This window comes from Rhineura floridana, chromosome 15 (assembly GCF_030035675.1).
Source record: "Rhineura floridana isolate rRhiFlo1 chromosome 15, rRhiFlo1.hap2, whole genome shotgun sequence".
In the NCBI taxonomy this organism is placed as follows: domain Eukaryota; kingdom Metazoa; phylum Chordata; class Lepidosauria; order Squamata; family Rhineuridae; genus Rhineura; species Rhineura floridana.
Window position 1 is genome coordinate 18212661 of NC_084494.1, and position 13758 is coordinate 18226418.

Here is a 13758-nt window from a genome sequence, read left to right on the forward strand (position 1 = left end):
AAATAATTGGGTGTTAGAAAAAATTAAACCAGAACTATCACTAGAAGCTAAAATGATGAAACTGAGGTTATCATACTTTGGACATATGAGAAGACATGATTCTCTAGAAAAGACCATAATGCTGGGGAAAACAGAAGGGAGTAGAAAAAGCGGAAGACCAAACAAGAGATGGATTGATTCCATAAAGGAAATCACAGACCTGAACTTACAAGATCTTACAGGGTGGTTCATGACAGATGCTCTTGGAGGTTGCTGATTCATAGGGTTGCCATAAGTCATGAACGACCTGAAGGCACATAACAACAACAAAACACGGGAATTGCTTTCCTTGATTAGACCAAATTTCATAGAATCCAACATTCTGTATGAGTTTCTTCTGTGTTGTATCCCAGCGGTTCAGGGTGGACTCCAATAGTGCTTTATCTTAACAACCATAACAACCCTACCGGATAAAGTTTAGGCTGGTGGCTCAAGTCCAGGTGTGGCTCTGAAGAGCCGCTGCAGCTGCTCCCTCACTGGTACAAGCCAGTCTGCTTCCTATTCCCACTCAGCAACTTGTTCCTGTTTGGCCTGTGGACTTTGTCACTCTTTAATAAAGCAGCCATTAAGATGATGACTCTGTGATTGCTAAAACAAAGCACCATACAGACTTAACTATTCTGGCATAAGCTGTCAGTTAAAAGCTTTCTCTTGTCCTATTCAATGTGGATATAACAGTTTTCCATCTTGCTGCTCCCCTCCCATATCTCTCCAACACAGCTGCATGACCCCTGTGTGCTTGGTTTCAAGCTGCTTTTGCCCTGCTCAGCTGAACCTTTGGTTGGCCTAGAACAGGACTGGGGAACATTTGGCCCTCTGAGTATTATTGCAATACAACTCCCATCAGCCCAGGCAGAATAGGCAATAATGATGGGAGTTGTGGTCCAGCAACATCTGCAGGACCAAAACTCCCATCATCCGTGATTAATTGGCCATGCTGGCTGGGGATGATAGGAACTGTAGTCCACCAACATCTGAAGGGCCACTACAGGTTCCCCAACCCTAGGCTAGAAGATGTAGTGACTTGGCATTTTTAGATGGCTCACATGGCTGTTGTTGTTATGTGCCTCCAAGTCGACTACAACTTATGACGACCCTATGAATCAGTGATCTCCAAGAGCATCTGTCATGAACCACCCTGTTCAGATCTTGTAAGTTCAGGTCTGTGGCTTCCTTTGTGGAATCAATCCATCTCTTGTTTGTCCTTCCTCTTTTTCTACTCTGTTCTGTTTTTCCCAGCATTATTATCTTTTCTAATGAATCGTGCCTTCTCATTATGTGTCCAAAGTATGATAACCTCAGTTTCATCATTTTAGTTTCTAGTGATAGTTCTGGGTTAATTTGTTCTAACACCCAATAATTTGTCTTTTTCACAGTCCATGGTATGTGTAAAGCTCTCCTTCAACACCACATTTCAAATGAGTTGATTTTTCTCTTGTCCACTTTTTTCACTGTCCAACCTTCACATCCATCAAGTGTGTTCAAAGTCATTTAGGTTCCTGCAGCAGGATGGTATTATCCCCATATTGCAGATAAAGGACTGAGGCTGAGAAAGTGCCTGAACTCATGGCTGAGTTCCTTAGGTACCCAATATGGCCATTTCCAGACTGTTCCTATTTCCAGATAGAATTCAGTCATATAGTGGCAAATTTAGGTTGCACAGCTATAGTTTACTGGGAGATCTTGCCCAACAAACCCAGTTCCCCAAAAGATCTGACTTTTTGCGATAAGGAAAGTGAAAGGGAAATGCATTGGAAAGTGTGGAATAAGATTTGCTTTGACATCATGCCATCTACCCTCTCCGCAAACAAATCAGAATGAATGCTCATTAAATAGCCAAGGGTGTCTAATCTCCCTGCAAAAAAATCAGGATGAATGCTCAATCAACAGGTTGTCTGGGAACACCTTATATTATGCTATCTTATGAACAAGGTGGCATATGCCAGTCACTTCTGCCAATCTTCTTTTGAGTTCTGGGAACTGAAGTGGGTTGGAAAATGGCCCTGCACATGTACCTTTTATTTTGACCACTGACGTGTGTGTGTGTATATATATATATATATAAATCTTTATTGTGGGTGTGGTAAAGTATGTTACCTTTAAAGAAATAGTCTTTAAAGGAGGGGTGGCTGTCCATTGCCAAGGATTCCAGTTCGGTTCTGCATGCCAAGTCATTGGCTTCATTCCTACTGCACCCAGTGGTATATATATGAATTAATTAAATTAAATTAAATAATGGCAAACTACAGTTTTGTGTGTCTGAGCCTACTTACAAACCATGGTTTGCAAGGGGCTTGAAGCTGGTTTGCAAACTATTCTGCTTTTTGCTGTTTTATGCCTGACTGTACCAACGATTGATGTCCACAGCTAAAGCCTTCCCTCTGTCTCAAGATGAGGCTGCTGTACCGTGGAGATGAGAGTGAACATATGAAGCTGAGCAGATGAAAATGGAAAGCATACAAGCGGCTCGTATGGTTTGCCAATGGTATGTCTAGAAGCTCAGACCATGGTGCAGATTCTTAACAATGACAAGAACAAACTGGTTTTGTTATCATATCTGTATTATGCCAAGCTTGCTGCTGCAATTGCACCGCCTTGGTAATCTGACATATTTTAAAATTTTATTTACTACATTTATATCCCACCTGTCCAAAAAAACTCAAAGTGGCATACATGGTTCTTCCCCGTACCATATAACCTTGCAACAATCCTGTGAGGTAGGCTAGGCTGAGTAGTGGAGGTCAGCAGCTCCATGTGAATGGGGCAGAGGAATCTACTCCAGAGTTTTCCAAGAGCTGTACAAGGTGCTGAAACCTAGGAGTGGATTCCACTACCCCACTGACATGCCAACTTAGTGACATGCCCACTGACATGCCCATCCCACTCCCCAACCTAGGAGTGGATTCTACTGCCCCACTGACATGGAGCCACCAGCCTCCACTGATGCTGAGAGAAAGATGACTAGCCTAAGGTCACCCACTGAACTTCCTGGCTGAGTGTGGATTTGAACCTTGGCCTCCTAGGTCCTAGTCCAACACTAATCACTACCTCACCCTGGCTTTCTGACATGAACAAGGAGCAAGTCCTAATTCTGCATGCATGTATCATGCAAGTGAGCAATAGCTCCCCTTCCCTCTGGAAAAAAAACTAGATGGCTTGGGGACAAACCACTTGAGGTGGTGGTATGAATACTACAACCCTGGCTGAGATGCCTAAAAGTGGCACATGTTCACAGGTAGACTGGTCACTGCCATTTGAAAACAGCCATCATTCTGGAGTCTCCTTTCGCCAGCAGGCCTATGCAGGCAATAGATGCTTGCATTTGGCTGGTGATAAGGGCCAATCATGGGTGTAGCATTGACGGCCAGCATTGGAGGATTGTTTTGTTGTTGTTCTGCCCAGGACTCTCGGCTTGCAGGAGTTACTCAACACCAATTTTGTAAGAGCTTCTGGGATAACAAGTTTTTATCAGTGGTGAGCAGCATGAAGTGAGGCACAGAACGTTCCATCCTGTGTGAGTGAAAAGCCGATCTGGTTAGTGGGAGATAACAGCCAAGTTCAATGGCATTCCATACATTGTATGTGGCAAGCTGCATAAAAGTTAAAGCCCCACATGGACAGCCTCCACTTAAAGCTGCCTTCCTCCTTGGATAAGGCAACATGCAGGCCACCCCAGTGCAATGCTGAAAGTATTTTGGGAAGACTGTAGCACAGTGGTAGATAGCATGCTTTGCAGACAGAAGAGGGCTGCAGAACCTTACCTCTGGCCCACAGGCCAAACTTGGTTTTCCCCAAACCACACCCAACCTGCCCCACACCTGACGTCATATGCAATGTCAGGTATGGGGCAGGTGGAGACTCAGCTGCCAATGCATAACTGCCCTTAAAGTGCACTCCTACATTATTATTTATTAAAGCTGGCATGGAATGTTTAAACTCCTTGCAAGGGGCGTAGCTTAGTGAAAGAGCACATGCTTTGCATTTAAAAGATATCTGGTTCAGTCCCTGGCATCTCCGCATAGCGCTAGGGAAGACCTGTCTGAAACTCTGGAGAGGCCCTGCCAATTCACATGAACTGAGCTAGATATGGCCTGATGTGGTATAAGACGTCCTTTATTCTCATGATGCACAAGCCCTGCATGCTGCTTTGAAGTCTCGACTTTGGGACTTCAAAGTGCCCATATAACCTGATGTCATTGTGGCCCATGAGGCTACGATATGATGAGACTCTGGCCCAGGGAGCCAAAAAGATTCCCACTCCTGATGTAGAAGGACCTTGATTCAATTCCTGCTGCCTCCAGGTTGGACTGAGAAAGACACCTGTCCTAAAACCCTGGAGAGCTGTTGCCGGTCAGAGTAGAACATAGATCAGAACATCTCAGAATCTGATTTGCAATAAATCAGCAAGAGTTTCCAATTCCATGTTATCTAACAGTAACTAACACACACACACCTCTCTTTAACATAGGTTGCTGAAACAGAATGTTCAGAGGAAAACAAGATTTTGGTATGAAAGGCTAACCTTGGTTCTGGTACTGATCACATATTCTTGGGCTGAACATAAGCTCAAAGGCATCCTGTTCATTAATGTTTAGCATATGTCCACTCAGCTGAGCTACTGTTTTGCACTGGACTCCAGTTAGCAGATCTCTGAGTTCTAGCTTCCACCACTGCCAAGATGGTATTCTTGATGGTTTTATTATTATAATTTTATTATTTATTTATTTAATTAAGCTTATATACCGCCCGACTAGCAACAGCTCTCTGGGCGGTGAACATTAAAAATACAATAAAAATAACACAATACAGTATATCACAATACAAAACTGTACAAAAAACTGTACAGTCTAAAATCAAAATATAATAATTTAGAATTAACAGAAATTAAAATGCCTCAGAGAAGAGAAAGGTTTTAACCTGGCGCCGAAAAGATGATAGTGTCGGTGCCAGGCGCACCTCCTCGGGGAGACCATTCCATAGTTCGGGGGCCACCACTGAGAAGGCCCTAGATCTTGTCACCACTCTCTGGGCTTCCCTATGAGTCGGAACCCGGAGGAGGGCCTTCGTAGTAGACCGTAGTGTACGGGCCGGTTCATATCGGGAGAGGCGTTCCGACAGATATCGTGGTCCCGCACCGTATAAGGCTTTATAGGTAAGTACCAACACTTTGAATCTGGCCCGGAAGCATACTGGAAGCCAGTGCAAACGGGCTAGCACAGGTGTTATATGCTCAGACCGCTTAGTTCTTGTTAGCAGTCTGGCCTCCGCATTTTGCACTAGCTGTAGCTTCCGAACCGTCTTCAAAGGTAGCCCTACGTAAAGCGCATTGCAGTAGTCTAGACGCGAGGTTACCATAGCATGTACCACTGATGTGAGGTCCTCCTTACTCAGATAACTCGTGGACATTCAAAGAAGCTGAATGTTGGAAGATTCAGGACAGACAAAAGGAAGTACTTCTTTACTCAGCGCATAGTTAAACTATGGAATTTGCTCCCACAAGATGCAGTAATGGCCACCAGCTTGGATGGCTTTAAAAGAAGATTAGACAAATTCATGGAGGACAGGGCTATCAATGGCTACTAGCCATGATGGCTGTGCTCTGCCACCCTAGTCAGAAGCAGCATGCTTCTGAAAACCAGTTGCTGGAAGCCTCAGGAGGGGAGAGTGTTCTTGCACTCGGCTCCTGCTTGCGGGCTTCCCCCAGGCACCTGGTTGGCCGCTGTGAGAACAGGATGCTGGACTAGATGGGCCACTGGCCTGATCCAGCAGGCTCTTCTTATGTTCTTATGTTAGATAGGGACGTAGCTGGGCTACCAACCAAAGTTGGTAGAACGCATTCCAGGCCACTGAAGCTACATGAGCCTCAAGTGTGAGGGAAGAATCTAAGATGACTCCCAGACTACGCACCTGTTCCTTTAGGAGGAGTGTAACCCCATCCAGGACAGGGTATATATCCACCATCCGATCAGAGAAACCATCCACCAACAGCATCTCAGTCTTGTCAGGATTGAGTCTCAGTTTGTTAGTTCTCATCCAGTCCATTGTCGCAGCCAGGCAACGGTTCAGCACGTCGACTGCCTCGCCTGAAGAAGATGTAAAGGAGAGGTAGAGCTGCGTGTCATCAGCATACTGATGACAATGCACTCCAAAACTCCTGATGACCGCCCCCAGCGGCTTCATATAAATGTTAAAAAGCATGGGAGACAGAACCAAACCCTGCGGGACCCCACATTGGAGAACCCACGGTGTCAAGCAATGTTCCCCAAGCACTATCTTCTGGAGACCTGCTAAGTAGGAGTGGAACCACTGCCAAGCAGTGCCTCCAACTCCCAATTCCGCAAGCCTCTCCAGAAGGATACCATGGTCGATGGTATCAAAAGCCGCTGAGAGGTCAAGCAGAATCAACAGAGTTACACTCCCTCTGTCTCTCTCCCGACATAGGTCATCAAACAGGGCGACCAAGGCAGTCTCAGTGCCAAAACCAGGCCTGAACCCTGATTGAAATGGATCTAGATAATCGGTTTCATCCAATAGCGCCTGGAGCTGGTCAGCAACCACACGTTCCAGGATCTTGCCCAGGAACGGAACATTGGCTACTGGTCTGTAGCTGCTGAAATCCTCTGGGTCCAAGGAAGGTTTTTTCAGGAGTGGTCTCACTGCCACCTCTTTCAGACAGCCAGGGACCACTCCCTCTCGTAAAGAGGCATTAATCACTTCCTTGGCCCAGCCAACTGTTCCTTCCTTGCTAGTTTTAATTAGCCAAGAGGGGCAAGGATCCAGTACCGAAGTGGTCGCACGAACCTGTCCAAGCACCTTGTCCATGTTCTCGAACTGAACCAACTGAAACTCATCCAACAAAACATGACAAGACTGTGCTCCGGACACCTCAGTAGGATTAACTGCTATTAAATAGGAGTCTAAGTCCCGGCGAATGCATGAGATCTTATGCTGGAAGTGTTCAGCAAATTTATTACATCGAGCTACCTATGTATCTGCCGTATCTTGTAGGCCTGGATGGAGTAGGCAACGAACCACTTTAAAAAGCTCCCGTGGGCGTGAGAGAGATGACTGAATAGTGGCGGCGAAATGTTTTTTTGCCGCCCTCACCGCTCCTACATAGAGCTTAGTAGAAGCACGAACCAGCTCATAATTGCATTCGTCGGGAGTTCGTCTCCATCTCCGCTCAAGCCGCCTCCTGTCTTGTTTCATCGCTCTCAGCTCCGGAGTATACCAAGGAGCTGTATGAGCTCTACATAGGAGAGGGCGCGCAGCAGCGATTGTGTCAACAGCCCGGGTCATCTCTGTATTCCACAGATCGGCCAGGGCTTCGACAGGAGCGCCAGTCTTATCAGCCGGAAAAACCCCCAGAGCCTTTTGAAAACCTTCAGAATTCATTAGTCTCCGGGGGCGGACCAATTTAATAGGTCCCGCACCCTTGCAGAGGGAAAAGGCTACTGAAAGTCTAAACTTCAGCAAGCAATGATCTGTCCATGACAACGGGAGAGATGTAAAACTCCCCACATCCAGATCACTATCCCCATGTCCGGTAGCAAAGACCAGGTCAAGAGTATGCCCCGATGTATGTGTTGGGCCACTAACATATTGAGACAGCCCCATGGTTGTCATGGCGGCCATGAAGTCCTGAGCTGCCCCAGACAAAGTAGCCTCAGCATGAATGTTGAGATCTCCCAGTACTAATAGTCTAGGGGATCTCAATAGTACCTCCGAGACCACTTCCGTGAGCTCAGTTAGGGAAGCCATTGGGCAGCAAGGTGGGCGGTACACCAAAAGGATTCCCAGTCTGTCCCTCTGGCCCAGCACAAGGTGCAAACACTCCAGACCAGTGATTGCATGGACATGGTGCTTGGTGAGTGAGATGGAACTCTTATATAGACCACAGCAACCCCACCTCCCCGACCCTCAGATCTACCATGATGCTGAACCAGATACCCCGGTGGGCAGAGCTGGGAGAGACTAACTCCTCCCTGTTCGCCCACCCAGGTCTCGGTTATACATGCCAATAATAATAATATTATTATTTTTATTGTTAATTACATTTTTAATTGTTTTTAGATTTTTATGCCTTTGTATGTTGTTATGCTCTATGAAAAGTGTGGTCTATAAATACTTTTAAATAATATTATTAAATAAATAGTAAAAAGCAAAGTAGATCCCACAAGCTTGAAGTCTAGCCGCTCCTGGTGTAGAGAGTGAAGGCTGGTGGCTCTGATGTCAGTGGGGTAGTGAATCTGCTCCAAGTTTGAAGCCGGACATTCAAGGTGTCCAAGGTGCTTCAGTACCTTAGACAGCTCCTTGAAAGTTTGACAAAAACTCAGAGCGGTTTCATTGCCTCATTGATATTGGAGCCACCAGCCCCCACTGGGTATAGAGCAGTGGTCTGACTTCATACAAAGAAGCTTCCCCTGTTCCTGACTCTACATGTCTTATAGCTGCCTGCCTATAAGTATAATTTATTTTGACAGTCTTACTGCAGGAGCTGAACTCTTGCAAAAGAGCCCTTTAACCTAAAAGCTCAACTCTACCAAAGCTTATCTTTCGTACTTCCTAATTACCGTGCACAAACTTTTTCAGACTTTTAAAGATGCAATCCACCAGTAGCACACACGCAAAAAGCAAGCTTCTAAGGTCTCAAGAGCGAAAATTGTGTGTAGATAGTCTGTGGGCTAACACATGAATGTTCATGACAGCGGTATCAAGTAATGACTTTTGTGTCAACCAGCACCGATAAAATACTGCAGACGGAGCATTAATATATCACCTCAAATGCTGAGGTGAAAGGAGGGGCCCTTCTGTCTGGCCTGCTTATTGGTTCTCCAGGCTATGTGAGCAGTGTGATAAGTTACTAAATGTACTAGTAGGTTTGTAAGCCAAAGGGACACAAATCCATTTGCCTCGAGAAGAGTTTGCTTTTTTGTTGTGGTTGCACAAAGTTGGGATGGGTGAGTGCTGTTCTATTTTTGATAGCACTGGGACACTGTGAGGTTTTTAAAAGAAAAAAGCACAATGTCATGGTCTTAAATGAAGTCCTTCCTTGATCATTTAACTTTACCCAGGAGGAGCAGGCCTTTGGGTTTTGCAGAATCTCTCTTCCCCACGTCCATCTGATATGGTAATGGCACCCTTGCTCTTCAGCTGAGGCATTCCACTGGGTAATAGTGAGGGGTACATTTGTGACTGTGGTAACTGGTGCCCATTGAGATCGGTAGGGTGGAAAGTAGAGAGACCCACAGTAGGCAGAGCTGCAGCCAGAACCAAGGAGAAGGAGAGCCAGCTAATTCTAGTCATGTCCCCATCCTCCTCCCTGCTGAGTACTACAAGGGGAACACAAAGCCTAGGGAGAAGCTAACAGACAATGCCACCCCCTGGAGTGGTTTTTACTTATTGAGACAATTTATGTACCACTTAATTACAATGCTCTCAAGCTCAACAAATGCAAGATAAAATCAGTTAAAAACTAACTGTAACATTTAAAAATGACTTAAAATGTCTGCTGGAATAAAAGTCTCAGTAGGGGTCAGAGGTTCAACAGGGAGAGGGCCCGTCAGATCTCAGCTGGGAGGGAGTTTGACAAAATTGGGCCCACAATACTGAACACATGGCTTCTGGTGGATACAAAGTGTGTATGGCTGTAGGTAAGGAGGCAGACAGGTGAAGGCAAATTGTGGCTGGTGGTACAATGCCTCATTTGTCCTAATGGACTATCCTGATTTGTGAAATGGGCCTGATCAACAGTGCATAGCCAACTCCAGCTTTTGGGAGCCCCTCAGGCACCTAGAAAGGAGCCCTCATAATTGCCTCAGGGTGGAAGATGGAGACAGAGGGCCTTTGCACTGGTAGCGCATCAGTTGTGGAATGCCTTCCCCAGAGAGACTTGCCTGGTGCCTCCATTGTGGACTTTGACTGGGGGTCCTCAGGTAAAGACCTTTTTGTTGTGCTAGACCTTTTGGTCTTAAAAAAAATGTTTAGTGCTTTTTAGATCTTTTCATTATTGTTATTACCTGTCGCCTGGTTTTATTCTATTCTGGTTTTATTCTGCCACTGTTGTTTCTTTTCCTCTTTTTGGGCTTTACATGTATCTATTTGTATACTTTAAGGCAGCCTTTCCCAACTAGTGGGCCACCAGATGTTGTTGGACCACAACTCCCATCAGCCTCAGCCAGCATTGCCAATGGTCAGGAAAGATGGGAATTGTGGTCCAGCAACATCTGGTGGCCCACTAGTCGGGAAACGCTGCTTTAAGGCAAACTTCTGCTACCTGATGGTGCCCTTCAGATATGTTGGGCTGCAACTCCCGTAGTCCTTGACTGCTGGTCATGCTGGTGAGGCCTGATGGGAGCTGGAGTCCAAAAATCTGGAGAGTATCAGCTTGCAGGAAGCTGCTTTGTGTGTTTTTGTTTTTTACTGTAAACTGCTCTGATAATATTTTGTTACTGGATGTATGTAAATATTGTAAACAAACAGATAAACAAACAAAGAGATGAAAGACCTTTGGGCGCATGAACAAAGAGATTCACCTCAGACAGTCTCCTTTACCATCACAGAGGACTCTAGAAGCATTCTTATTTCGCTAGAGCTTCACAGAGAAACCTCATATGACATCTCTGACCTATCCGGGCCTTGTGCCAAGTGAGAATCTAGGTGGCAGCACTTGTGCTTGGCAAATAGTTTCCTTAATGCTGGGGTGGGGAACCTCCAGCCCAGAGGCTGAATGTGGCCCTCCAGGTCTCCTTTTTGGCCCTGAGAACTCTCCCCAAGCTACACCTTTCACTGGCCCTGCTTCACACCCTGAATGTTTTTGTGTGACTGGAACTCTGATAATACCTCTTGCTTGTCTGTATAGAGGAAAGATGTGTGTGTGTGTATGTGTGTGAACTAACCATTTGTTGCTCTACCCACTACTGCCTCTGGCCCTGCCTACAACTGACAGGTTGCCCAGAAGGTAATATGGCCCTTGGATTGAAAAAGATTCCCCATCCCTGCTTTAATGGGTCAGCAGTAAGCTCTTCACCACTAGTGTCCGGTGTGGTGGAACAGAATCCCCCTCCTGACACTGGCGTTGCTACAACTGATCAAGAGGCCACCACCAAAAAGTCTCCATCCTTACCATCATTGTCTTCAGCTCTCTGTGGATAGAACTTTAAGGAGGGAATCCCACAAGTGGCTAGTGTGACGGGGCAGAGTCACCCTCTTGACACTGGTGTCACTACAATTGACCTGAACGGGGATGGGGCAGAGTGGCAGGGATGCATGGATGCACTGGAAGGAGCATCAGATTGGCCCTCCTGTCCACACCGCTCCTGCACCAGAGCCAAACTGATAACCTTCAAAGACACCAGCTTTGGGAGGGTGGCTCTGCAGTTCTGCCCCATAACACTGGCTGCTACCACCCTTGATTTTGCCAACTGCTGATGTCAGCCATGGGCCAAGAGATAGTTTGTTGTAGCTGGGATGGGAGATCGACTATGCTAGGTCCTGAAGCTTATTTGGGTGGTCTTGGCTGAATCTCCCCCCATTGTGAATACACAAGATAACAGTAGTAAATCTCCTCCACTTCCGTGGTGATTAGCTCAACAAGGGCAGCCTTGTCCCCTGTTGACAGCTACTGTTTGCACGCATTAACAAGATTCCTGCTGACAGAGACATTACGTGCTGGATGTCTCCAATGGCCAGGGGTCCACATGATCCCTCTGATCAGCACGTGACTCCCATCATCATTAGTCTGCAAATGCACTCAATGGATGGCTAACCATGCATTGAGCAATAAGGCCTCTTTGCAAAGTGGGATTTCAAAGGCAGCAGAAATGATCACGTTGTGTGCAAATTGCTGTTTGTGCCTGCAGATTTTTAATACGTGGGGAACCTTGCATCACGATGACTACATAAGGCTAATATCTCTTCATAAACAAAAAGGGAATGTGTAGGCGAGGATAACAGCTTGACACATCAGATAAACACCCCAATGCTGTTTTGTTTGTTTTATTTTTGTATATTGACATTTTAATCCTGTCCTTCCTCCAAGGGTGATGCATACGCCACTTCTCCTTCTGCTGATTTTATCTTTACAACAATCCTGTGAGGTTGGTTATGGTGAGAGAGAGGGTGCTTCCAGATGGGGCATTAATACTGCATCAGATCTAAATGATCCGATGTTGCAAACAGCTTGTTGTCAAAAGGTGTTTGCTTTTCAGAACAAGCACCTGCTGGATTTTCTGCATAAAGGGTAAATCCTGACTGAATGGGTAAGAAGAAAATTACAGGTTGGCATTTTGTTGCTGATGACAGTAAGATGCTGCAAAGAAAAACGTTGCACCCATGGGCAGCACTGATTTCCCAATAAAAACCTATCTGTCTATTGTGAAACATGTTTTTATTATTATTTGTATACTGTGTCTTTTTATGTTATTATTATTATTACTTAATAATTTGGGTTAAAATTGCAAATTTTAAAAAATCCATCTAGAGCTTCATGGCTAAGTGAGGCTTTGCACCTGGATCATAATCTGAAATGTTGACCGTTACAATACAGTAGGTTCATTTTTTGTTCAGGAGTAAAAGGTCACCAGTTTTTTCTTCAGCTGTGCCTGCTTCTGGCTTCTGAGTTGGCAAAAAGAAAGAAAGAAATGCCTTGGGATTAATTTCCAGGAAAGAATATGGTGGGGTGGGAATACTGAAAGGGTTAAGCAATCCTCCCACTTGCTGGTTTCTCCCTGCAACTGCCTCACTGCCCTGTCCTTTGCATGTTTTCTTCATAAAGTATAGTTCTGTCCACAGGCTTCTGGATGCTGTCAATGTGCAGGGCAACAGGCTCTGTGTGCTTTAAAGCAGGTGTGGGGAAACCTTTGGCCCTCCAGATGTTGCTGAACTACAACTCTCATTGGCCTTGCTTGCTGGGGCTGGTGAGAGTTGTAGTTCAGCAGCATCTGTGGGGCCAAAGTTTCCCCACCCTTGCATTAAAGAGTAAAATATGTGGCAGCAGTGGCTTAATGCCGACTTCATCAAGTACCAGAGTCAGTATACATGTAAATTCAAGTTGTGCGAGTGCATGTCTAGATATCATCCATGGGTATAGAAAAAAAGTTGCAATTGCCATGCAGTTGGCTTACCTTGTATACATGTGGGCTTTGCATGCAATAGTTGATGTTTGTTTTTATTGTCTTTTAAAGTTTTTATTGTATGGCGGTGGTGGTTTTTAACTTGTAAACCGCTTTGATGTTTTTAACAAGATAGCGGTATACAAATATATTTATAGATAAATAAAATAAATACCACAGACTCTAGGCTTTTCGGTCCACCTGTTTACACCCACCATCACCACCACCCTTCTATGTATATATGTCTATAGGAACCTGCCAATAGAAAATAAGAACAGCCTTGCTGGATCAGGCCAAAGCCTATCTAGTCCAGCATTCTGCTTTCACAATGGCCAAGCAGATGCCTATGGGAAGCCTGCAAGCAAAGCATGCGTACAAGAGCAGTCTCCCCACTTGTGATTCCCAGCAATTGGAAAATAGTACTTAATCCATCTCGTGAAATAGACTCCGCTTCATGAAAAGGCTTTCCTCCCAATTCCCCCCTGCTCCTGTTAATCTTTAAAGGTGCCAAAAGACTTTTAAATATATATATATTCTTTGTTCAGCAGCCAGTACAGATCTGATTTCTAGAGCATTCTCTAGTTCTCAACTCTGTGGATTGGGATGA